Below are 27,220 nucleotides of genomic sequence, written 5' to 3'. Positions count from 1 at the left end.
TCATCAAGCCTTAAAAATTATTTGAATGGTAAAGTACCAATGCAAGCCACCAGAAAATTAGCTTATTCATTGATTAAGTCCAAGTCAAGTCATGACAACCATTTTTACTTGGATTTAGTGGCTTACCTATTTAGCCACTTTAGCCTATTTAGTGGCTAACCTATTGCAGTTCAGTTTCATAACAGACCGGGTCATTTTTCATGAGAAATCCCTAGCATATTGCTTTCTTACTATATTTTGAATACGCGTACTTCTCTAGTTTTAACATTCTGCCCAAAGGGAGAGATATGGTGATGAGTTAGAGAGGCTGGTGTCAAAATATATCTTTAGAAGTTCTGGAAATAAATTCTGCAATACTTGGCTGAAGGAATCTGTGGTATCAGTACACTGCACCAGTCCACAGAGCAAATATCTATCTGTGCTGAGCTGTGTCATGCCCTGGTGATGGGAAGATGCCACCAGTGAAGTGAGATGTACTACAGCCTGAATAAGGATTAAGGATCAGCCCCATATTTATGAGATCAGACATCCCTCAGTCTTGCTTTGTTGCTCAGGATGGACAATACAAGGAATATCAATACATTTTGCTGCTAGGGCACTGCAATACCTAAAAGATCCTCTGCATACTAGAGACTTTACCCTGTGTTAAATCCTTTTTGTTACCACCTAAAGTAGAGAGTACATTCAGCTGTGGTTTATCTCTACTTCAGCTTTGGGTACACAAAAGGAATGAGGGCTATATTAGATAAATACTGCATCCTTAAGGGAGAATCTAGTATCTTGATAATATCTGGAATCACTTACCTAAGGTTTCCCTGGGAAGAGCTGGCCAAGCTTTGGAGAGGTCAGAGCAAGGGGTGCAGGTTGAACTGGGTCACTGGGCTACCAGTGACAGGAGAAAAGGAGTGTGGAGATCCTACTTTGGGGGATTTTGGGGGGTGTTTTCTTCCTCCTCTTCTCTCACAACAAAGAGACTATAAATCTAAACCTTTTCCTGATAAACAAGTCCCTGGCCACCACTTTTCCCCACCCATAAATTATTCTTCTGTGTTCTCGATCCCTACTAAGATCCTCCTTCCTTCTCCCTGAGTATACCTCAAAACCTGACTACCAGGCATCCCCTTTCCATGCTCTGCCTAGGTACCAGATGGGCCTTTGGATGTCATCATGCTGACATTCAAGTACCCTGCCAATCTCCCTTCTTCCTGTCCAGACCTTCTATTGCCTATCTCCAGCCCTTTCATTTGTTATTCATTGTGTAGTATCCTTTTTTAAATTTCCAGGACTGGGAAGGAAAAAATGATCGGTTGCCTATCTATAAGCAATATTTCACCTGAGCTGCCCTGGAACACCTTATAGGTCATTAAAAATGTAGCCCTCCAGAGTGTTCCTGCAAAATCACATGAAACAATGGATACCTGCACCTCCTCCACTGTTGCTCTATACTGTACACCTTCTCATAAGATCAAGTGTCCTTCCACTGTTCAGGATACACTACTCTCATCCCTGAACAAAAAAGCTGCAGTACATCTCAGCACAGGGAAAGAATCCTTATGGATTACTAAAATATCTGGCATTACATTTGTGTACTGACTTAGTTTTTGTAATGATTTCTTTTCTGAACCCATAGTGATGTCAAGAACAAGAAGCAGTCTTTGAATTCTCATCTAAAACATCACTTTTTTGGAAGGCAGTGTTTCCCTTGACAGTGACCAGGATTACTGCCAGCATAAACACAGACTTTTTTCATTGGACTGTCTGCGTGTGATTCAGTGAAATGGATGTTGTAGTCTAGAGAGAATTTTAAAACATCAGCTATTGTGCTTCTAGCAGTTTCCTCATTTTTTGAAAGGAACAATCTTAGATTTAGGATTTTTTTGACTTTTCTTATGAGTATATTCTTGGCGATGCCTTGATTACAAATCCAGACAAAGAATAGTACAGAAATGTCTTGCTGATTTTTGAAAGGATTTTTAAAGTTGCAATTCTTTCAATTCTACAGGAAATAAGACATATCAAGGTCAAACAAATGTCAGTTGCAACAGTGAAGGGCTCAAGGCACTTACTGTTCTGTGTACCTCAAATTTTTCTGGTGATTCTTGTACAGCAGTAAGATTCACTGAAGTCAGCGCAGTGAAAGGATGTTTACATAATGCATAAGGACAACAAAGTCCATACGGCAATGGTCAATAGTATTTGATTCAGTGACTTGACTACTGGGTCTTCCCTGCTCATGGAAAAAACAAACAAACAAAAAAAACCCACTAAATTCAGAACTTCTGTTTTCAAACATCTAACCACATTTTCTGGTATGAATATGGTCAGGAACTTTGTTACTGAGCAAACTGCAGTAAATATAGACAGGAAAAAAAAAAAAGGTACTAAGTAAATGTGGTTGGAAAATAAAACCAACAGCAGTGTTAGAAAGATTACTAAGGAAACTGTTTATTAGAATCAATTGTAAAATCATCAGACGGTCCAGACTGGAAGAGAACTTGCTCTCCACCAGCACTCAGGTCCCTTTCAGCAGGGCTGCTACCCAGCCATACCGATCCTAGCCAGTGCTGTGCTCTCTGGTTGTGTTGTCCCAGGTGTAGGACTTGTCTTTGTTAAAATTCATGCAGTTCTTTTGTAGCCGCTCTTCTAGCCTTTACAGTTTTCTCGGTAAGACGGTTTCTCTGTAAGATGGCCCCTTCTGATGTGTCCTCACCACCCATTCTAGTGTCATCAGCAAACTTGGTAGGGGGACTTTCAATCACATTATCCAGGTCATATATGGAGACACTGAACAGCGTGGGGCCAAGTATTGACCCTTGGGGGACCCTACTTTTGACGCCTGAGTAAAAAACATTAACCACCACCCCCTGGGTGTGGCCCCTTAGACAATTTCCTTTCCTTTTGAAGACCACCAATCCAGTTTTTATCTTGTCAGTTTGTCTAGGAGGAGGCTGTGGAAAACAGTGTCAAATGCTTTGCTGACATCCAAGTAAACAATATACATTGCTCTCCCCATGTGGGCAGAAAGTGTTACTTTCCTGTTGCAGGTAGTCTGGTTAGACAGGTGTGATTTGTCTTTGGAAAATCCACATTGGCTTTTCCCAAGCACCTACTTCATTTGGTAACAGTTTATAAGAGGTGGCATTGAACCACTTGCATTAAAACATAACCTGTTTCATACACGGTAAACACTGATTTACCCAAAGCTTACAGAGTTTACTGACTCATAGCTTTAGGTCAAAAAAGACACAGATAAAATATTTCTTCTTTAGTTCATATTGCATTAAACAAGAATACGTATGCATTTATTTTAACTGACATGTTTATTTGATCAAATGATTTTTCTGGGTCACATTAATTTATGAATGAGATTCCCATGATCCTTGAGCACTTACATTAAGCACTGGCTTAATGTAACCTTTAGATGACCTTTGAGCTTGTAAAGAATTATTTTTTTTTAGCAAAGTCTTTCTGTGGACTTGTCAGAAATGATTTATGTGTTTTGCACTTTATATGTCTGCTTTTAAGATTTACCATACAAATACCAGTTATGAAGATTTGTGTGTCTGGTACTTCAGTACCTCTTCATATAAGATAAGCAGATGAGATTAGCTCCTTTTTAAAATATGTAATAAACAATTTTGGGTATAAACATACATGTATATGTACATATGCTGAGCTTGCTCATTTTCAATTACTGGCAATCCATAAGCCCAGGGCAAGTCTTGCCAATGTGTACTTAATGGGTTATGAAATTCAGAGACAATCAATAAGTTAATTGAACTCCACCAGGTTAATTTTCTAGGGTCTTCTTCAATCTAGAAACAACTAATAGGTCCTACTATGATGATCATCTAACCCCAGCATTTCCAGCTTATTAAACATTTTCCCACTGCTAGACTGGGCTGCCTTTTAAAAAAAAATCTTATTTTATTTTGAAGATGATTATAACGGGTAGTGAATTTATCACTATTTACTTGAGGAAGATAACAGCACAAGCTCACTGAAATCTAGCCATATCTCTGCACGTCAGCTCATTAGTCCAGAAGACAGCATCCAGTAAGTTATTTCTATGGGGACTGTATTCAGAGATCTAGACGTACCAGCAAGATCAACAGCAATTCCAGGTGGGTTCCTTTAATACTGGAATCCAGGCACGGTCTTCCAGCACTGCATACTGCCTCTACAACATTTTTCAATTGTGAACATCTTGAACTGAATACAATAATCTCCATATAGCATGTCATTGGCCAGAAATCACCAGAGAGCCCCACATAATGATGCTTCTCTCAGGCTACTTTTAAGACTAGCCACTGACCAAGCATCTGAAACAGCGCTGACAGGAGTGCAAAGTGACAGATCACCCACTGGGAGCAGGACAGATGTACATCCAGAAATGTTTACAACAGAAGATTAAGGTTAGATAAGCGAAAAGATACAGAGTTGTACATATTACTATCAACTTTTGCTCTACATACTTTTAACCCTTAATGTTTTGTTTGAAAGATGCTGTTTGTATGACACTTACAGTTAATTGTAACACTGATTTTCAAAGGAAATTCTTCCAATCTCCCAAGCTCAGATCAGCTTTTCATGTCAATAGTATTCTGAAACTGCTCAACACTTTGTCATGATACTACTCCTTTACCAGTTTCCATACAAATAAATGTGGCTTCATCTCGGTGATGGGATGAATTCAAGAACAGGATGGAGAAGTACAAACACGTCCAGAATCTGGAACGTGTTCACCCTATTCTGTGCTTCATTTTTCTGCCTACAAAACAGAGAAAGAATTTTTCTAACCAATCATGGTCTACAAAGGTAAGATATGGTACGGAGCATTAGTAATTCAGAACCTCAATAACAATCATATAAATTAAAAGGGAAGAGGGGAAGAGGTAGTAGAACAATTATATTCACTACTGAGAGTGCATTGCTCTGTCACAAAAAAAATTGTGTGATAAGCATACCAGCTGAAGCCCTTTAGAACTGATTTACCCTGCAGTAGGGTAAACCCTTATCATTCCATAGCTAAAGTAGCTATGATACATTTGGTACCTGGGTACACAGGGTTAATTACATACACCAGGTACGTATAACTCTGATCTCATTTGAATAGCTGTAATTTAATAGTGTCTTAATAAATCTACAGGAGAGATTAGTTATTTTTCATTTACTCTGGAAGCTTTGTCAACTGAAAGAAATCACTTCATCCTATTAAACCATTTCACAGAGAATATGCGCAAAGGGTGCTAGAGACTATTTCAAAGCAACCAGCTAAACTAACTGACATCAGACCTGTCTGACATCATCTCTCTGACAGGTGACACATTCCTTCTTGCAAGTTTCAGAAATTTAACACAGTGCACAGATTCTTGTTTGATAGTTAGGTAACGTTCTTAGATCCTAAGGGAAAGACTAGGATATCACACAGAAGGGGAAGTTCTTGTACACACAAAACAAGCCAATATTCAGATTTTGTCAGTATAAATGGGTTGATGTCTGTCTCCTAGTCTGTGGTAGGAAAGAAAAAATATGCACACAGCCTCTTCTCTGTCATTTCTAGCCTTCCCCTTTTCAGCCAGTCAGCAAAAGAGGCAGTACCATGCACAGTGACCTGGACTGATTATTTATTTATGGCAATAGTTCATGTATTAAGCAGCCAGCATGCTTAAACAGTAAAGGTTACTTCCTTCCACAAAATGTTTACAGTCTGAATTAAATGGATCATAAAAAGAAAGGATTAAAAAAAAAGTAAGTTTACATAATTTCCCAGTAAAGCTCTGTTTCTCAACAGCGTTTAAGCATCTGCTCCCAGTGAAAGAAGTGTCTTCCACTATTTACAGATACAGACCAAAGTTTTGGCACATGTACCAGAATCCACACACACACCCTTTTGGTCCTTCAAAGTAGCTCTCTTTTTAATGTTCTAGTCAATTGCAATAGAGCGAAGGAATTCTGAAGGGTAGTTTGAATGAATCAAAGAAGGATGTCAGTTTATATAAGCTCAGCAGTTCCTGCTGGAGAAAAACAAGTTAAGAATGAATAGTTGGAAACATTATGCCACCAAAAATGGTTTCCCTAAATGATAAAATGATCTCCTTCATCTTCAATTTGGTTTCTATTTCTGACTTTCTGACTCCAGCCTGGACATTGAATGAGTCACTTCAGTTCTGCGCTAATTTCCCCCTCCACCTTTTTGTTTATTCAGTGTGGATTTCATCTCTCTCCTCAGGTTTGTTTCTTGGCTGAAGAGTCACACTGCTAAATAGAAAATAAAGATAGTATTTACCATCAAATAGTGAGAAGTAATCAACTATTCTGTACATAAAGAGAGGAAAAGTTCTGAAACATAGAGTAACAAATGTTCCTGAAAAACCTTTTTTTTTTTTTTTCTTAAGACAGAGAAAAACAGAAGGCACTCAACCAATTGCTTAGGCTACTGAAGTCACATTCAGAATACGGTAAAACTGACCATTAAAGCATAGTCCTTTAAGGGGAAGGAAAGCAGTACTAGATAATCAAAAGTACTCCAACATCTTAGGTACAAAATTAGAAATTCTTTGGTACGTTCTCAAAGGCTTTACTCAGACAAGCCAACTATTTAAACTAAATTTGTCTGCTTGGAATTATGTTTGATTTCATGAAGGTAAAATGTCTGCATGACTTACAGGCATAAGGGATTCAGATGATTACAGCTGGTGACTTCAGTGTCATTATTTTAATTTTCTGGGCAATTTCTGCTTGGAGCAGACATGGATCAAGTTTTCCACAAAAAAAATGCTGGCACTTCAAGTACAGTGGCACCAGTTTGAGGCTGGAGAGTTTATGAAGGATACCCTGTGCCATTCTTTGCTCAATAAATTAGCATTTTTGTCTTTATTTCCAGAAATAACATAAAGTTCCCAAATAGCTGACAAATGTTCTTAAGTCAGAAAAGGCCTTTCCACATGGAAAGGACTTCAAGATGCATAGGAAACTCCCCTGCTTCCCACAAGGCTAGCAGCCAAGAATCTCCAGAAGAAGCTAGGAGGCTGAGCTGAGGCTGTCCGGTTGCTATTTGACCAAGGCAACAGGGGGAGGTCTGTGGGCTTCCTGCATGCATCAGTCTCACATGTTTTTTCTGGATTCAACATCTCTCTGCTGATGTTTGACTCTGTGTTGCTTGGGTGGACTCACCAGGTCAAGGAGTTGCTTCTTGCTGACAGTGTCTAGTTTGGTGCAGTCGAGCAGGAAGAGATAGAGACATCTGGGGTTATTGCAGATACAGCTCCAAACCTACAATCAACATGAAATGGGGCACAGCCACTCAGAATTTGTGGCTTACCTGTAGAATAAATCACTTGGCCTGTAATGGCAGGAAAATCAGAGGAGCCACCCTGGAAAGGACAGCAGCTTGCTCTGGCCCATTCCATCTTTTACCAATCATAATAAAAGAGCTCCGTACATACAGGCTGTACTCTCATTACATGAAGGCACAGGGACAGCCCAGCCCAACCCAGCCTGTAGATCATTGACCAGGACAGTGGGCCTGTAGATCATTGACCACACCAGCTGGTGTGGCTGGTGTCTTTCCCAGCTTCAATGGCCCAGTGACAAATAAATACATTGAATTTTCAGAGACTGAGTCTCCAAATCTAAATAGTGAGTCTAAGGCAGGAACAAAGACTGAGATTTCCAGTGATCAGATTAGGTGGAGTAATAAGAGAACCATAGAGAATAGAGCTGACCTAATTCATCCAACTGAATGCCCAGGACATTCAGGACAAAACTGTTGATAACAAGCTCATAATGTGTTGGAATTAACTTGATGTGGGGGAGGCAGCTGAGCTGAGCCAGAACTGGTAGAGTTAAACTTCAGGAACTCAGAAGATTTACTGTAGGTGGAATTTCATTACACAGAGAAACTCATGGCTAGATAAGCTGCCAAAAGAAACAATAGAAGCTACTACTTTACTTTAAAGACTTAAGAAAATATATAAAAGAAATAAATATTTGGTAGTACATCTGCCATCTCAAAGGATACCTTCCTTTCATCCCTACAGTGTTCTGTATTCCAGCTGAAGTATATTCTTCCCCATTACACTGCTAATTTTTTTCTCTTTTTTTTTTTTTTAATAAAAGAAACACCTTTTATCCTTTTATAAACTAAGCCTAAGAGCAGCATCTGCTACATTTTAAATTGGTTCTCTTTTCTCACTTGAGCTACCTTTAGCTCCACTCCCAGCATAATGCATATAAAAGCAGCTTCACTCTGCCTTTTGCCTCTTCTCAGCTCTGGGACTAAAAAAATAGCTGTGTCAACCTTCAAAAAATATCCTATCAGGCTCAGAGCTGGTCTACAGTGTTGTTTGGTAGCTATGGAATATAAGGCACTTCAACATCTGTCCCAGGCTCAAGAATATGCTGACACTTAGCCATCCATCTCTGCTTGGAGAATTGCAAGTTGACCTGCAATACCAGAGTATGGCTTACATGTGTCACTGACAGGCACTTCATAAGGAACATCATGGGACTGTGAAGGAGGACCATTTAAATCTCTAACCTCAGCTGCTCCAGAAAAAAAAAAAAAAGAAAAAAAAAAAGGCATTTAAAAAAATATAAAAATGTAAGTTCTGAATTTGGAAGTCATGATTAATTTCTGTGTGGGGAAAGAGGATTACACATGTATTAGTTTCACCATGTGAGGAACATATTTTTGCCATTACCTAAGTAATGAAGCTCAAGGATAAGAAAAAGAAACTTGGAAGCCCTATTTTTCCCATCTTGATCCAATAGCAGCGGGGGTCGATGCCTCCTATGTCAATTTGTTATAGTGAAGAGTTAGTTACTAAGAGTTTTTTCTACTTGTCAGCTTTCTGACAATTCTTGAATGTGGTGAAGGTGGGCTAAGGGATGATTAGTCACCACCTGCCTCTAACAAACATGTTCTCTTGAGTGACTGCTGTGAAATGTTTAACTATGAATAAAATCATTTAAAGTGCCAGCTCTCCTGAAGGCTATCAGATGGCAATCAGGTCTCATTTCTTTTCAGAGGAGTGGTCTTTAACACTGCCCCACAAAGAAGCTCCACAGTCACATGTTCCAGTCCTGAGCATCTCCAGATTCAAAATGTATAAAGCAAGAGGCACACTGAGTGGTTGATGCTCAGCACATCAAAAATCATTTTGCATTTTGCTTCATGTCCCATTAGGCCTACTTGGACAATTCAAGAGAACTGGGTACAAGGACTTGGACACCATTTCTTGACCCTGAGCAACTTCCCCATGCAAGGGAAGAGCAAGCAAGCCACCTGCAGTGTGACAGACACAGGTGCCTGCAGCTGTCACTCAGAGCTATGCCTTGCTTCTTGAATAGTGCAAGGAGCTTCATGTGCTCTTCCTGCAGATTTTTTTTTTTTTTGTGTGTGCCGGTTGTGTTTCATGTACACACATTGTGAATAGAAAAAAAACAAAAAGAATAATACTTATCATCCTACTACTTACTGACCCCCTTTAATTCCTCCTCCCTTCTCATATTTTAATTCACTGAGTTCCCAGCCTTGTACCTGCAGTCCATTGCACTTCCTACTTTTTTACTCCCATCTTCTCTATTTAAGTTCTCCAGTCCCACAGTCCCTCCCACCTATCAACGTAAACATATGTTTTTCCCTCAAAGCCTAACATTAAATTCACAGAGTACCTGAGCCTGTACACATACATACACACACACAGAAAAGTACAGAAAGACATACCAAAAAGAAAGTTTATGTGTGAAGAAGTCAATAAAAGTCTTTAGACTTCACACTTTTCTGGCAGAAAATGGTTCCCTAATTTGTTACAATAGTAACGTAGTCCAAAAGCCAGCCCACACAAAACATTTCAGGCTGGACTGCTGGTACCTAAACTAATTCTTATGCATATTGTGCCTTGGGCTGTATTCAAAACCAAGTTTGGCAGCATCCTTTTATCATTTAATTTGCAGTGTCTCATTCCTTTCCTTTGCTGGACTTGTCTTCTAACACATTTCAGAAATACACTGGGCACTAGGGGAAAGTTGGCAGCATGCATTCAAAAGACCTGCTTGAAGAGAGAGCTGAAAATGTTAATTCATGCCCATGTAAGATGATGAAGAAAAAACTCAAAGAGCAAACGTGATGATAAACAAAGCAGTAAGTGGAATTAGCTGTAAAACTGGGTTTACTTGCAGTGGGTGGGACATCAAAAGCTCTGTGTACCACCCTGTTCAGTGATGGCATGATAGTTTCCTTTCATATTCATCTAAGATTGAGCTAAATCTTCATCATCCCCCTTCATGGGGAGGTAAGCTGTGCTCTCTTCTGGGAGGGGACACATCAACCTGAAGTGTGATTTTGAGCAGCTTGTTATGTATCCACTTACCTGTATAAAAATAGCCCTTGTGTGGTGCTTTCCTTTCTAAGGAGCTGTGGAATAAGCTAGCAGACTGCTCAATAAATACCCAGATATGAACTTTAGAGATCTAAATAGTGGGAGATATTCAGCTGTGAAACCAAAGTTTGTAAGTGTATCCCAGGTGAGAGAAATGACTATCCAAGCATAGGTTCAAAGAATTCACGCGGTAAGGTACAGGCAACACAAGTTTCTGGAGGACAGGCAGACCAGGACCAACATTGTTATAGTAACAGAAACTCCTAACAGGCTATTCACAGAGCATTTTAGATCTTTTGAGAACAAGATATATTTTAGCAAAGCAGACCTACCCATTGAAAGTACGTCTGGTCATTTGACACAGGGGTCTGCCCCTCATCACTCTAGCTTTTGATTCTCTCCCGTTCAGTTCTTCCATATTTTCCTATAAGATGCTGAATAGAAAACTGCCTTCAAAATGTTCACTTCACAGTTCCCCAGGATGGCATGGTTTCATTTAAATAAAAAGGCTAGGTGATTTACAAGGGACAAGCAAGTGTCAAATATGGTTGTTGCTCCAATGCCAATTCCTTCTGAAGCACAAAATCCCACATCTGCTGTTCTAAGTTTCCACATCTGCTCTGGGCTGGAAGAGTGTTTTTAGATCATAAATGAGAGTGAATCAGCTAAAGAAGAACAACTTACATCTTCTGGCAAAGATAATAAATGCAGGGTGGGTGGAAGAGGTGGAAGGGGCAGAAAGCTTTATGCCAATTTTTCCATCAAACTTGGGGAGAAGCACATTTTTATGCCTACCCCAGTCCCTGGAACACTTCCCCATGAAATACAGTTTGCCATTCATGTTCTGGGAAGCACAATTCTTTGATTACAACATGAATGTCTGCTAAAAATTTGATGGTATGATTTGGCCTTCCTGTAAATGATTATCCCTTTATAAAAAAATATTTTCACTACTTTATGTATTCGGATCTACAATGGAGTGGGGTTACTGGCTAATAAACTGGACTTTGATGTCTGTGTTTAAATTCTGCAGGACAGGTTATCTGTAAACAATCTATGTTGCATCCATTTTATGACATATTGGGGCAGTTATTCATTTTAAAGGCCTTGTTTCCAGTTTTACCCCCATATAAGCAGACACAGCCACCATTGAACTGCAAGGGCACATGAAAATCACATGATTCTGACACCCACTTCCCTGTAATCCATCCCCTATCATATAATACAAGACATACAAAACAATCATCGAGTCCACTCTAAGACTAATCTGCTCTTTTTTTAACAGGCAGAACAAACTGGGTAGCCTTTTCTGAGACTGGACTTTGTATTTTCTGAAACAAACAAAAAAATCATTTTGCTCAAAGACAGCTGACCAAAGAGAAGATCTGTTTAGACATCTTCCTTGCACTGATTAAAACTTTTTAATTTATTGATTTGCTGAAAGTTTCACAGATGCACTAGATAACACCCTCGGTCACAGTAATAGTCTACAGAACCATCTCTGAAAAGATGTGTTAAATAAAGCAGATGAGGTGCTTTCAGTGCTGGTGAAGGAGAATAAATTTGTGTTTCTGGAAGCAAGAATATCTTGAGAGTGAATGGGAACCACAAAGAGAGGAAGGAAAAAGTAAATCAATAAAATGTCAGTTATAGTGTATCCACAAAAGCTGTGCAGTTTATGGACACATGATGATTGCTGCAGAGCTAACAACTATATTCACATTACCAACAAAGCTTTCAAGTATAAAGCTATCACCTCGGTCCTGGTGTCAGTGAACTAACTACAACAAAAAGCAAAGAAATTGGTTAACATATATAAAATATCACATTGTCTTCCTCTACCAATACTTCCAAGAGAAGAAAAGAAAAACAATCCGCAGAACATCTTTCCTCTCCTCTGTCACTAAGACTGAAAACATTATGGAAGATGTGACAAGCCTGCAGGAAATCTTGACAATGAAATAAAATGTAGCATTTCTTTATATTCTACACATTAATTGAACTAGCTGAAGATGAAGAATAGATGAAAAGAGTAGGTTTTGTTGAAGGCAAAGGAAGGAAAAAACCTTGCTCAAAATTAATTATAGTTTGCAGGTCTGAAGTCTCTGTTTTGATATTTCTGACCTGAATTGTTGCAGCTCAGCTCTTGATCTGAAACCAATGCTACCTCGAGCAGAGTTAAAATCTATTATTATTATTAACAATAATAATTAATTAATTAATTATTGTTGAGTTAAAATGCACACAAAGCTTTTTTTTTCTTTACAATCAAAATATTTAAAGGGATTTCATGTTTCCATTAGAAATTTAATTTTCTCCAAATGTTTTTCATGCCTTAAAAAGTATTGCAGGAACTTAAAAGTAACCGGTAGATGAGTCCAGACGTCACAGCTAATATCTGTGAGCCTAGCCCAAAGCCACAGATTTCAGCAATTTTTACATCTGACTTTGTAAAAGGACAGATCAGAATACAAGCCTAACCTAGACTAAAAGCTAAAGCACAACACATACAACTGGCCCTACAGAGCCTTATATGCATAGTTGTATCATCATACTCAGAAATAACATACTAACAATAAATGTGCTAGAATTCAGATGTCTCTTTATTCTTCACCATCACAACATGCTGTGTGCACTACTCAAAGGTGATGAATCCCTAGTCCTTGATGCTAAGTGTTTTCAATCTCAGCAGTTAGAAATGTCATGCCTACATTAAAGGTGTGCCATTCACCTCAGCACTTTTGGAAATTGCCAGAAAACTGCCCAAAGGTGACAAACATGTAAATGAGCTCATTTGCATTCTTATTACAGAAGTCTCTGTGAAGCTGATTTAAAGTGGTGTTCTCCTCCATAGGGCCAATTTGTACAACAAAACAGACCAAGTTACATATTGTGTAATTCCTAAACTATCCATGTTTCCAAAAGAAGGTCACTTTTTGCCTTTTCTGTTTGTTTGCTGGTAAGTTCAGGATGGTGAGGGAAAGCTTTCTTGTACCTGTGCTAGGAGTAACTGGACCTAAAAGACAACTTGATGTGTCTGTGCTACAACAAGATATTTTCACGGTATTTTTTTCACTAAATAAAGATGAAGGTGGAAAAAAAAAATCATTCTGAAATCAGTGTCCCATCCAAGCCTGGTTAGTAGTGATGGACCAAGTGGCACATTCTTGGTGGCTTTTGAGAGAGTTTTACAAGCAACACAATTCATTACTGTGGACACAATGTAGTCAATTGCAGTGAGAGGGGCATTGTCAGTTAAAAAGCCAGTTTTATGACACACAGAAGAAATCCTTTAAGAGGTGAGTGGTTGGCTGGAGGGAAATGGGGAAAGGGAATTAGTGAAGTCGGCTCTTCCTCCTTCCTTACTGTACCTGTTTTGTGGATCAATGGAAAACCTGTTTCCAATTTTGCCAGTTTGCCATTTGTCAACCTGAGTAAACAGACCGTTTAAAGAAACGTCATTGCATCGCAGGAACCCAGTGCTCATTCTGCTCTGCTAGCTCTCTCACATGCCAAGATTAACACCTGTGGTAGGAAAAGTAACATAACCGCTAACACTGTGCCTTGGCAATCTCACCAGCCCAAAACAGGCTCTTGCTTGGTATAGCCAAGGACTTTCTCTTTCCCCCCCATCTCCTTCTCCACAGGAAGGAGAGATTTTTAAACATTCAGAGGTGGATGAAGACCATCAGCTTGTGCAAACTGGCATGGCTTCTCTGACTTTTTACACAAGCTAAGGAGCTAGTGCCAAGAGAAAGAGTTATTATCTGTAGGGAAGCAGGAGAATATAAATTTAATCCTCACACTCTGTTCCACTGAAGCTGGCATGAGAAGCCACTGCTGAGTGACTGCTGTTTACGTGTCCCACTTCCAGCTGGTTTTATGAGCATATGTTATATCTACAGGAGATCTGTATAGGGAGCGGAAACAGACACTACAGAGTGATCTGTCTTCACCAACTGGAGAAATGCTTAAAAAAGCACTTTTTACACAGGGAATCAGAACTATCCCAGTGCTGAGGAACTCAGGCAAATTTGGGGACCATGGGGGCACCACTAGCAGTGAAACTGGAGCAGTGCTTCTGCTAGGGGTGGTGGAGCATAGAATGGGGATGATCTAACTCTGCCCTGTCAGAAGCCCAGGTCCTGCCATGGAAATCTCTTCTCCATCAGTTCACGACAGGCAAAAAGGTCCAGAAGGCGTGGAGGAGATCTTGAAACCGCAGGATCTGCATGGGGACCTGCTACACTTTGTAGCTTGTTGTGGGAGAGTGCTGGCCCCAAAACCCACACAGGTGTCAGAGTACAGACAGTGGTTTTAAGTGGCCTCCACACAGAGCTGCAGGTGGGCCTAGAGAGAAAAAGCACTTTCACAGTCTCTGTGGTAGTGAGCAGCCAGCAAAGAGCAAGGTATTCTGTCTCCTTCCAAGGTCAAAACTTGACTGCAGAAAAATCTCATTCAGACCCTTACAAGTCATATCAACAATTTTTCCTTCCCGTTTCATTACACTTGTTAGTACTGGGATCACTCAGCATTTCATAGTGTTTTTGTTTTCAATGTTATTTGTCATCTGAAAGCTGGCAACTTTTTTTCATGTGCATTTGATTTATATTGTGGCTCTATGGAAACAGGTAATTCACTCAGGATAGTTCAAGTAAGATACAAGAGTTCCTGCATACCTTAATGAGCCCAAATCAGCAGTTCCCACATTTCTTCACTTCTTATTCCCTTAAATCAGCTTCACAGCAACACAGAGATAAATCTTAAAGCAGAAAACCGTACTCATGTTGAGTTCAAACAGTTGAATACCACCACTACTAAGCTCTTCTAGCATAAGGACTTAGGACTGATATCCATTATCCAGCAAATTTTTGGAAGAAGCTTAGGTGAATTTACTAACACAGTGGCTGGCTTTCACATCTTTTGAGCAAGCCCATAAAGCACATTTTCAACCCTTCTCCCTGCTGCCCTCACCAGTGCAAATACTTTCAAGCCCTTCTTGCACAGAGCTAGTTCAGGATTTTGAGGAGGGCTAGTGAAATGATTCATTGGGCAAAAACTCAAATGTGAATGCTTTACTTTAGGATGGATTTACAAATGCAGCCAGGGAACAGTGTTCAAACTCCAAAATCAGTGCAGAAAATTAGTGCAAGACAAGGAAAAGAAACAGTTGCTCTTTTCTGACCTTGCTTTCCACTTGGGTGGAAAAAAAACACCAAAACAAGGTTTCCAAAAGACACAGAACTCCCAGTCTCTGTTTAGATGATTAACGTAAGAACATTTCTGATATATGTAGAGAAAACTTGACAGATTTATCTTCTGTGCCTTTCTAGCAATTGCTTCCAGATATGTAGCATGGCTGCAGTACCTGGAAAATGAAGTCAAAAGTAGTGATCAACTGAAAAAAATCTTCTCTCTTTAAAAAGGTTTGTTACAGAGTTCTCTTGCATGAAGATTCACATGTCCTTTAAAATCTACTCAGAGAAATAAAAATCCTGACCCAGGACTGGCTCCAAAGACCTTCGAAATCCTATTAAGGCCCTTACAGTCTGAAATACTTTCCCATACTCAGCATCTTTTCTTTCTTCTTAGGAGCAACTCCAACATTTCTGTCTACACCTGCAATTATCTGAAATAAAGTTCAACATGGAAAACTCATCTAGAAGGGAAGTATGTGTTTAAAAAATCTAATTCAGGTCATTCAAATGCCAAATTTACATTCTCTAATATAATCATATAGTTCACAGGGGATCAAGCTTCTAAGCTACATTTACAGATCAAAAGATCTTTCAGAAAACCCCACTTGGCATCCAAGTGCCTCTAGAAATGGACTCTGATATCTACTTTTCAGTCAGCATGGGGATGATGCTTTTGCCTATCAGATGAAGTAACCAGTGACCAAGTACTTAATTTTCTAAACTCTTTCCAATGAAATGCATTTGAGCCAGAAGACTGCAGTGACAGAAACCAGCTATCAACCTCTGATACATTAGCATTAGTCTGCAGCTCAGAAGAGTTTAACTGAAAGAAGATACATCTGTTAAACATCTTGGCATTTCTGAAATGTTCTCTGGGACTGAATTCCACGAGTCTGCTTCTAGGTACTCATCTTGAGGCTCTTTTAACCCAGTCTGGGTAGCATTCTGAATAGAGCTCATCTTCAGTGAGATATGCCCAGAAACGCAAGAATGTGATGGCAAGATGTTGACCAAAGGAAAATAACACATCCTGCATTTCTCATTGTGTAATTACTTAGACTGAAAATTAAATACTTTGGAACTCTATAACGTCCATATGCTTCTCTTTTCTTTTCATATATACCTAGAAAGTAAAAATGTGAGCTGACATTCTCTCGTCCTTTGGGATATGAATCACCTGTTGATAGATTTGGAAAGAAAGGTTCCTCTCCCAGTTATATGCAAATATCCTCTATCAGTTTTTTTTTTGTGCTGGGCTCCCATCTTATTATTAAAGCCAGGACGTTGGAGTAGGCAGACATAGGACTTGTCCAGTTTAACAGCTCACATCTTGCTAGCGTCAGATGATGACCCTCTGATCCAGCAACACTCTTCTCTGTACTACTTTGCATATTCTCTTGAAAAGCTAGTTTTACTTAATCTTTGCATACCTACCTATATTGAAATGGTACTCTGTGCCAAGTATTTTTATGACGTTTATTTAAAGCATGCAACTGGGAAAAAACTTTATTGATGAAAAATATGGGGAACTCATTAGGTTATGGTCATCAAGCCATTTGATTTTCCACACATAAACCATTATATTGTTCATTTCCCCAGAACAGAACTTCAGTTGGAACCATTACATTTACCACAAGCAACTTTCAGAGGACAGGTGAAATCCTGGTCCTGCAACCTAAGCAAAAACTTACACTGTGTCAGGGAGGCCAGAATGTTACCTACTATTTCAGCCTCCACAGAGCCACCAGTCAGCAAGTCTTTCTGCTCTCTACTGGGGATTTTTATCCTAATTTTCAGGATTGAACCCTTAAATTTCAGGGTAGAAAATGATTCCTAAAACCAAGAGAGTGAACTAAGAAGAATTTACACTACAGTAAAGGGACTGTACTCGTGCCCAGTGTGACCATTCTCAAACCTGTTTTAGGGTGACTTAAACACCACCTAATTGCACCTTTTCAGGCTGTGGAATAGGCCAATAACCACAAAGGTAGGTGTCCAAGAGATTGCACAAGCACCATAAAGGGAGCTGCCTATGATCAGTCAATAGGAAATACCAGACAAGCCTGCTGGTGGATTTTAGGATATCTAAATTTGGCCCTTAGTAGCATAAAGCTAGAAGTTTCCTACTTTACTCTCACATGGAGTAAACAAGGGAGGCCTAGACTCTAGCAAATTCACAGCTTGGCTTGCTCATCTGAATTTTGTGACACAGACAAGCTCTTAGCCTTTGAAAGTTGGAGCCAGTGAAACCTCTGCTATCCATAAAGTCCATAGCGCATCATCTTTCTGTGCTAAAGGACTCACAAGCTATAACACATTACATTACTGCAACATGTCCATCTTGCTTTCCAACTTGTTATCAAGATTAGATGTACACAGATTTTTATTTTTTTTTCCCTTCATTACAGGGATGTGAGAGAGACCAAAAGAGTAAAATGTATGTCTTCAGACCATATGTCTAAAAGCTCAGGTCTGCAGTAACTCAGCCACTTTCAGTCATCTGTTGTGCTCTTGGGTATGATGAGGCCTTTTATTAAGCCAAGTCTTCAAAACAAGTGTCCAGGATATCCATTAATGCAACAAAAGACTTAATAACATTTTCATTTACTTTGCGGTACATTAAAGAGTCATTTAAAGAAAGGAAACTTCACATTTGCTCTCTGCCTGTGCAGAAGAACCAGCAAGCAGATGGGTCTGGCCCCAGCAGGGTCTTCTTTCTGCCTGGATGGTCCCCACCTGAAGGAGAGGGCACGTGGCCAGCTCCGGCAATCCTATGCTGCAGCTCCACTGGGAGCTGTACAAGCACAAAGTATGTGTGCTCCTGCAGCCTGTGGCTGATGGATGGCCTCAGTGGGGCTCTGTGGTGCTGCTCAAGCTAGACAGCTTTTAAAACAACCACAGCAGGAACTTTCTTGCATTCACCAAGATGGTTCAGAGTCATAGTTTACTGATGGGTAGGTTTTTCTAGTTATAGAGGTACTCTTCATATACCTTACACTCAGTGTCCTAGGCTGCATGGCAGCAAATATGGCTAGCCCCCTACCATAAATCATGCTCATTGACAGGCAAAATCAATGCATTTTTAACCATAGATAAAAATCGCTGGCTGAAGTGTGAGCCCAGACGCTCTGCTAGTATGGGAAAAGGAAATGTATCTCTTGCTGTGGCAGGTCATAGGATTGTTGTGTAATTGCTTATGGCTTCTTTCTCAAAGTGAGGGAATACTGGCCATATCTTCACTGCAGAGATGAACCATTTGCCTTGAAGTTAATGCCTTCTGGGCTAGCCTTGCTTGTGTGAGAGCGCTTTGTGAAGTAACACCTGTAGTACACACGGTGCTTGGCTTTCTTTGCAGAGAGATTGGATTAGCAGCTGGGGAGCTGAGCTAATAAACTGTAGCTAATGTTCCCCTGTGAGCCCACTAATTTGAGTTAAAAATGCCACCCTGCTCAAAATAAGGGGCTTGCATGTGGAAGGTATTTGTGATGGTAGAAACACTCAGGTTATAACGGCAAATAATCCTGTGGTGAAGACAACAAACCCTCTGACAGTTATTATGACCTTTGAAGCTCTGGGAAAAAATACAAGTAATGAATGATAACAAGCCTATAAAATGCTCTAAACCAGAGGTGATGTGATACGCTTCTTTGAGTGTCTCTCAGAGACTGGGAGAAGGAAGGAGGAATTATCTTTATGCCACTGTTAGACCTCTCCAGATGAGCAGCCAGCTTGGGAAAAGGAAGGGGCTCAGCTGCTGCTGTCAGCAAGGCACAGCCCCATCTGTAACAGCCTCTCCGTCCTGAGCACCACAGAGCCGTGGTGACAGCCACCGCCTCCTTCTTACGTGCTTCAGACACAAGAAGCCTGTAGATGAGAGCCACAGGAGTACTCTTCTGGCCCTTTCCTGCCCTGGAAACCCTACACTTATACACAAGCACAGTAGAGGCTTTTCCAAAAGCCTGTTTCAACATCTAAGTCTCCTTGCAGGCAGTAGAGCCAATTTTTAATACTGTTCTCTGTAACTGAAGCCAGAAACATTTTTGTCTTCCAAGACCAGAAGTAAATGCCAGAAGACACTAAGTGTTGCACCTCTGGGATGCAGTGGCAATCCAAGTTTCGCTTCACATTAAAACAGCAGGCAAAGTCCCATATGACTATTCAAGTCCACACAGCACAGTAATACGCAGCATACACAGCCCTGAAATGATGCCAACTGGGTCCACAACTGAAGTGGAGGAGGGTGTTCGTACCGATCCCCGCTGAAAAACACTGTGCTGCACTAGCACAGCAGCTCCCAGACCCAAACCAGCACTGGCCCTACCACTTCGGGCCAGGATCAGGATGCACAGGGTGCAAAGGAGGCAGGATCAAGTCCACCTTTTGGGCCACTTTTGGGTCACTGTACCTGCAGAGTTTCCTAAAATTCCAGAATATATAGGGTTTTTTTCTCCAGATGTGATATCTTGCTTACCTGGTGTTGATATTCTGTCTGCTTGCAATTAGAGGATATGGGAATGCATTTATGCCATTAGGTGAGGCCTATGATTAAAACACAAAATAGCTTAAAAACATGGAAAAGGCCAGCTATCTTGTTATGCCTACCTTTCATTCACTTAAATTTCTATTACAATTTCTTGCTTTTTACTTTCTCTCTTACTTCATTGCTTTTCCAGAAATAAACCTAGATGACTTTTAAGCTTATTTATGCTCCTCATTTTGATTTCCTTTATTGGTAATTTATTCCAAATATATTTTTGAATTATAGCATTTTCAACTTTTCAGAGCAATTTATAAATTTGAGGTGTGGTCACAGTAGTGGAAGTCTTACCTGAAAAGGAAAAGCAGGAACTGAAACCAAACTATCTACCTTTAAAGTATGTTCTTCAGTTTGACCTCCTTCCCTTTTTTTTTTTTCCAATATATGAAACTTTTTTTGCAATAGCTATTGGCTATGATGAGCCCAAGGTGTTTTGGTGGTGGTGGTGGTGGTGTTTTTTTTTGAAAACACATCATTGTTCAGGGGAAAAAAATACCAACTTGGTAACAACAGAATTTATGCAGACACCAGCCTCACATTTGTCTTTGCAGACATTACTCTTGAGATGTTCTTTGTGTTTCTGAGAGTAAAATGTAGGTGCCACTAATGCTTTCTCATGAAATGGTATATTTTTAAATTAATGTAATTTAGGGGCAGCTTCCTGTAAAGGGAATACAAGATTAGGATTTGTAGATCTCTTCATTTTCCATGCCTCTAGGTCTAATCTCCCAAGGTGCAGTTGGCTCTTGGGTTCTAAGTAAAGCTAATGAAAATATTTTCAGTGATATTTTCTATTTCCAGAATCCCCATTCTTCAAAATCTAGAATGTTTTGTTAATCAAAAAGATTTCCTACAGCCTATAATGGAAGAATGCAGAACAGCCCAAGGTGTTATTTATGAGGTCCTGACCATACCAGGAGCAGCTCTTTTTTTCCCATATGACACCTTAATGCCAGGCTCATCTTTAAACCAAATTATTGGCAATTGCTTTCTCTCTCCTGATTCTTCTCTGCTTCTTTTTGCTAAACGACACTAAATTTCACATTTTCATTCCACCACATGTGGACCAAAACCAAATTTCAAAACCTCAGAAATAGTCACCAAAAGAAATTGCTGTTTTCTGGCCAGGACTAATCAACAATCCTAACTACAAATACCCTTAACACAATAATCCAATACAAAGTAGGGGAAATCTCAAAATGAGTGTAAACATTCTTCTGTTTGCAAGCCAGTCCCAAATGTATTTTCAAATACATTCCTCTGTCATTGCTCGGGATGCTGCCTAATGAGTTGACAATAAGCCAGTGACAGTCTAGTACAGCAAAAGTTTAGTGCTTCCTTTTTTGGACATTCATGTGTTCTCTATTGTTTCGAAACCGTTAGTAATGCTGCCTCTTTGCCTTTGCCATCCAAGTCCTTCTCTAACATTGACTCATTCAGGTTCTGGCACTATGTGGGATAATGGAGAAGCATTAATGGAAAATGCTTAGTGACATAGATAGGAGGAGAAAGGGGAGAAAGATGCAAGGCAGCATTCTGGCTCTGTTGCATTTTCTCTAATTTGGTAAGTTATCCACTCTTTTCGGAAACTATACATGCCTAGGGTGACCACATTGTATTCCCTGGATAGGCAGAACACTGAGATCCCAAAGGGCAAAAGTTAGTGAACAGCATGTTATTTCACATTGTTCCTATTAAAAAAATAATAATAATAATAATAATTTATTTCGGTGGCATGTGTTACTTTTGTTCTCCATGTTGCATCTTGGATTATTTTGCTGTCTTCTATACAGTGAAGCTTCATAGTTATGGAGCTTTGCAGCTGCTGAGAAACTCTGCTCTTCTAGGGATCTCCTAGCTATCTGCTGGTCCGTAATGACTTCACCTCACTGGAGTGTACAAGAACATTCATTTTGAAAGGAGATATGATCAGTGCATCTATACTGCATGTAAAATCTTCTCACATAAAAGACTAGAAGGAAACTCGTTGTCTTTAGCTCCAGCAGTATTTCACTCTGCAAATTTTATTTTTTAGAGCTCCACATCTTCTTTGTCCTCCATGGTTTCAGACCCTTTGGCAAGGCAGATGGGCCTCACTAAGAACATACTCTGCCTTTGGGAGTTTCTTTTCTTTTCATATTTTCTCCATGCAATTAAAGAATTTAGTCCATTTTCTGTTCCCACATCCACTTCACACCAGACTAATACTTCCATATTAAAGATATCTGTAATCTGCAAGTTGAAAGAAGCCCCAAAATACTAGTGAGAGAATTTTCAGATAATGTGGACCTGGTTCTCCTTCTTGATGGAGTGCCGACATTTTAATGGAGTCATGTAGCTAATGGAGTAATGTAACCCTGACATTAACAATCTAAAATTGATGCAAGTGTTCTGTATATTTTATTAGCTCTTAAAACTAAAACAGTAAAAGTAGTTTTGAAAAGAGACAGAGAGGTGAAGAGGTCTGAATAAAACTGAGAGGAGACTGAGTTCAGTTCATACAAAGCAATCATTTGCTCATGTATTTCTTGATTATATGTCACCCTGAACTCCTATGAAAAGCTTTTCTGTACTATTGTAGTTTCTCTCATTTCTGCTCTATAGTCTCTTGAGACACCCACTGAAAGCATGCCAAGGGGGGTGGAAGGGTGGGGGTTTAAATATTTTAAATCTATTAAATAAAATAACACTTTTGAAATACTAAAAAACATATGGAAATGTGTTTCCCCACATATGGGAATTCAGCTGTTCCCAGGAACAGCCTGGGTGTCAGGAGACCAGAGCAACATATGAGGAATGTATTAAACAAATGATGGAAGGAGGATTGAATAGCTCGGGGAGTTGGAAAAAGATTACATAACTTTTCATCTTAAGTCTACCCCAGACTGACAGTGCAAATGAAAATCATTAGACTCTAAAGACAGTTTGGTGGTCCATGTGGAATCACTTGGTGGTTTCTCTGGAGTTACTAATAGACAGCTTTCTACATCACAGAAACTTCCATACATTTATCACTCTTTTCAGCAATCTTAGTGGAAGCCAAGAATAAGGGTTTAAGACAGAAAAACATTTAAGCATATGCTTAAGATTAAGCACCTGCTCAAGTACTTTGCTGGATGAGAGCCTTAAAAACTGCACTGCTAATACATGTGGTAAAAACATGAAGAGTAGAAAGGAAAGCTGGACTGTTCATGCGGTACCTGTTCTGGAAAAATATTTTATTTTCATTAAATAGCTTTTAGCAACATCACATTGTATTAAAAAAAAAATAATAATTTAAAAAAAAAATCAAAGCTTTTTTATAAAGTCTATCAGTAATGGACTACCAGAAAGCAGCAAGCATATCAGTATCCTGTGCTCTCTCTCTTGAATGCTTCTCTCTCATCAAGTGTTTATCATGCCGAGCCCTCTCACATGCTTGCATTTTGATGTAGTCTCAATTAGTAAATCCCATCATATTTTCCATTTCTCTGTAGTGTGCAATGTCACAAATATGGAGGTAACTTCCAGGCAAGTCAGTAGATGAGCACAGCAAAGCGCAGTACCAAAGATGTCACTTGTGTCCTACCAGCCAATATAGTTGTGTTAACCCCAGTGCAGACACATCTACATTGCTTCCAGTTTAAAAGACGGCTGAAGTATTGCAGCTTTCTCTGCTAAGTGCTGACTCGTGTGGGACAGATGTATCTTCCTCTTCCCATTAGGGAAGGGAATGGACTGCAGGGCCTCACCATAAGTGACAGAAGCTGAGTGATCATCTGTCCTGTTTTTAGAGATGCCCCTTTTTTTTTTCTTCTTCTTTTATTTGCCATGTAATTGCAAGAAAGGCTGAATGTACCGATCCAGCCTCAGAAAGGGAACACCGAGAAATTTTGGTCAAACTTTCTTCCACTGCAGAATTTACACTAACACCAAATGGAAAAAAAAAAAAAAAAAAAAAAAAAAAAAAGGATTACCCCACTTATCTCACCCAAAGCCTGCACTTAATTACACTTCTGAAATAAAACAGAAAGGAAAAAATTCACTGGTCCATGATTATTTTTTAATGGCACTGAAAATGCATTAGGAGTATTTGCAAAAATATCAGTGCCATATACCATTCTCTTACCTAAACTTTCTTCTTTCTGCAAGTTAACTAGCAAAAAGATATATTTGCTTCCACCTGACTACTGAGCTCAAATTCTATATTGTGCAGCTAAATACATTAATGATAAGACAGGTTTTAATCACCTTTCCTCACTTTTTCTGCCGAAACTATTAAGAATCACAGGAGCTACTACATTTTGTCAGCCCGAAATGCATGGAAATATTGAAATATGTCTTGATTGGTTCTGTTCATATGTAACAGCTGTTATAAATTACATTAATGGAAAAATGTCTGCTACAATTTTAAAATTCTTTAAGGATGGTAAAAATTGAGAAGATAAAGCAAGAGAACATGTTTTTATTTCTTTTATGATGTGTTATTTTTTTCTGATAACATTCTAAAATTAGTCTGCTCCAGTATTGGATAAAATTTATGACCTAATACATTAATTACATGGCAAAGCAAGGAACTGACAACAAATTCTCTGGCCATAAAATGTGTGTTTCTTTATTTAAAAATACATCATGACAAAGCAGAAAAAAAGGGGGGGGGGGGGGTAAGAGGGACTACTTTATGAAGGACTATTTTGTTCAGGCATATATATTACATCTCACCTTCCTGCCTTTTACTTTACCTAAAAAAGTTATGCTATTCCAGTTCAGCCAAATTCTCAAGCATGAAAGAAGCTGAAAGCATGGTGTCACAGCTTGTCTTAAAGAACAAGTCTCAAAAATGTTTGCAGACAGTATTCAGAGCACACAGTCCTCTCGGGTCCCAGTCCAGCTCTGGAGGCTGGAGCACGTGGGGGCGGGTGCAAGCTTTTCTGTCTCTTCCTTGCCAGCACAACCCCTTCAGCCCAATGTTCTTCAACTTTTTCCTCCTGCACCTCCTGACTCAGGCCCCTCATTCATCCCTGCCTGACCAGTGCATGGTCCACTCTCTGGGTTTCTGGACCAAGTCCTCTTCCCAAACCAAAGATGAGCCCAGCCCCGGACTTTCTCTCTGGTCCTCATCTAATCTCAGCTTCTCCACACCCTCCCTTCCTGGCTTCCCATCCCGGTCTCTTTGCCAAGCTCATAAGTCCCCACCCCGATGTTCCCAATGACATTCCTCCCTCCTTAGGTCAACTTCCCACTTCCCTGGACTCCAGCTACTTGTTTCATTACTCTCCCTGTCCTTATCTGCTCCTTTCCTCTCCACGTGAACTGCACAGCACCCAGCCCTCCTGCTGCCCCAGGCTGACCGTGGCAGGGGAATACGGGGGCAAAGGCCAAATGCTCGGGGCTTCGCGTCCCGCCCTCCTTGGCGCTGTGCAGTGGGAAGCCGCCTTCACAAGGAAAGCCCAGCTCCTCGGCTGGGAGGCAGGCTGGGCTGCTCTGCGCAGTCACTGTGCACCAGCCGCTGGCTCTGAGAGGTTCAGACCCACTCGGGGCAGCTGCAGCATTCAAAGCACTTGCTGGAATTTTTGAAGTCTTTATGAACAGGCACAGGGGATTATTTCTTCCCCCATATCTTGCAACTTCATTGATTTTCATGGGTGTTTTACTTGGCATTCGGAATGGGCATGTTCCAGACATGAAAGGTTAGTCCTATGCCAAATTTCAGCTTGCTAAAAATGCACCAAAGATATCTAAAGGAGACAATAACTTTTTAACAAAAGAGGTTTTATTTCTTGTTTCCAGGAACACCCCAAGTACATAGAAATTTGCCTTCAGATTTCTAGCAGCACTTGGCATGGAAAACTTCTCCCCAGCTGTTACTGTGGTGGGCTAATAGCTACTGACTAGAGAGTCTTGTAGGTGATGCTACAGATAATGCACAGCCATTCCGGTTTGGCTGGTTATACCCTATGTGCTTGAAAAATGTTGCTTGAGTCCAGGGAACTCTAGCAATCTGTCTGCTGCTGCATAGCTTCACGTGGCCGATGTCCAAGCATGTACATAGCCCCAGTCCTCACCAGCTTGTAGTATATCAAGGAGATATCCAGAATGGAAATTGTAGGAGGATCCTCATTGCCTTCCATAAACACTGTGACAAGGCTTCATGTTTTAATTACAAAGTCTGAAGCAAAACAAATAATGCTCAGCCACTACAGGCTACTCTGGGGGAAAGGCATGACTACCTGAAGATGGGAAGCTGCAAGTTTCTGGGGTCCATGAGGAAAAGTGTAAAAACAAACAAACAAATAAACAAAACAAAACAACAACAACAACAACAACAACAAAAACACCACCCTGATTCTGAACTGTCCAACCCCACTGAACTTTTCACTTTTCTCCTGGGGTTTGGATTCAGAAAGCTTTTCTGATGCATGCCCATGTGTACTGAAGTTCTACATACATTCTTCTGTAAAGAAGCAAAATGCTGGATTTCAGTTTGTAGATGTTGAAATTGATTATGACTGTCCCATATGAAGATTAATTTGCAGTTTTTGTATTGCTAGAAGGATGTTTGGGGCATTTATCTGAGTTAGCAGCAAAGGGTTGGTAATCTCTCAGATAGCAAAGATTGATAGGATGTAAGGCAGTCAATTAATTCAGGCTGCAGATACATGCTTTTGCTACAAATAAGTACCCTATCCTTTCCAAAAAACCTCGTTCGCAGAACTCCCCTTTTGCCTGTCCTTGTCTTGAGAGGGAGATAAGGACCAAAGCTTTCCCCAGGAGCTCTGTAGCACAAGTTTGAGGTGTCACCCTCCTTATAATCACTGTTAGCTGTGGGCCATGTGCTACTGAGAGCTTTGCGAGGCAGTTCAGAGCCATCCAACTTTTCCCAGTGAGGCTCCATTAGCAGCAGTGGCTTTACCAGCACAGCAAGCACAGGGCACACTCCTGTCAGCCAAGCCCTGCTGGAGTTCACTCTTCAGTTTATTTCTTCCTCTGGGTTTTTGAAGCTGATATTTTGAATGTACTTTTCAAAACAAAAGACCGTCTTAGCCAAGCAGTGTATCACACCTTAAAACGAGACAGTGACACTAAATAAAGACCTATAGCTGTGACACAGGATCTCACGG

The sequence above is a fragment of the Anser brachyrhynchus genome (assembly GCF_964034855.1).
Source record: "Anser brachyrhynchus genome assembly, chromosome: 3".
NCBI lineage: Eukaryota > Metazoa > Chordata > Aves > Anseriformes > Anatidae > Anser > Anser brachyrhynchus.
The sequence above is the reverse complement of the archived record's forward strand: the minus strand, read 5'-3'. Positions refer to the sequence as shown.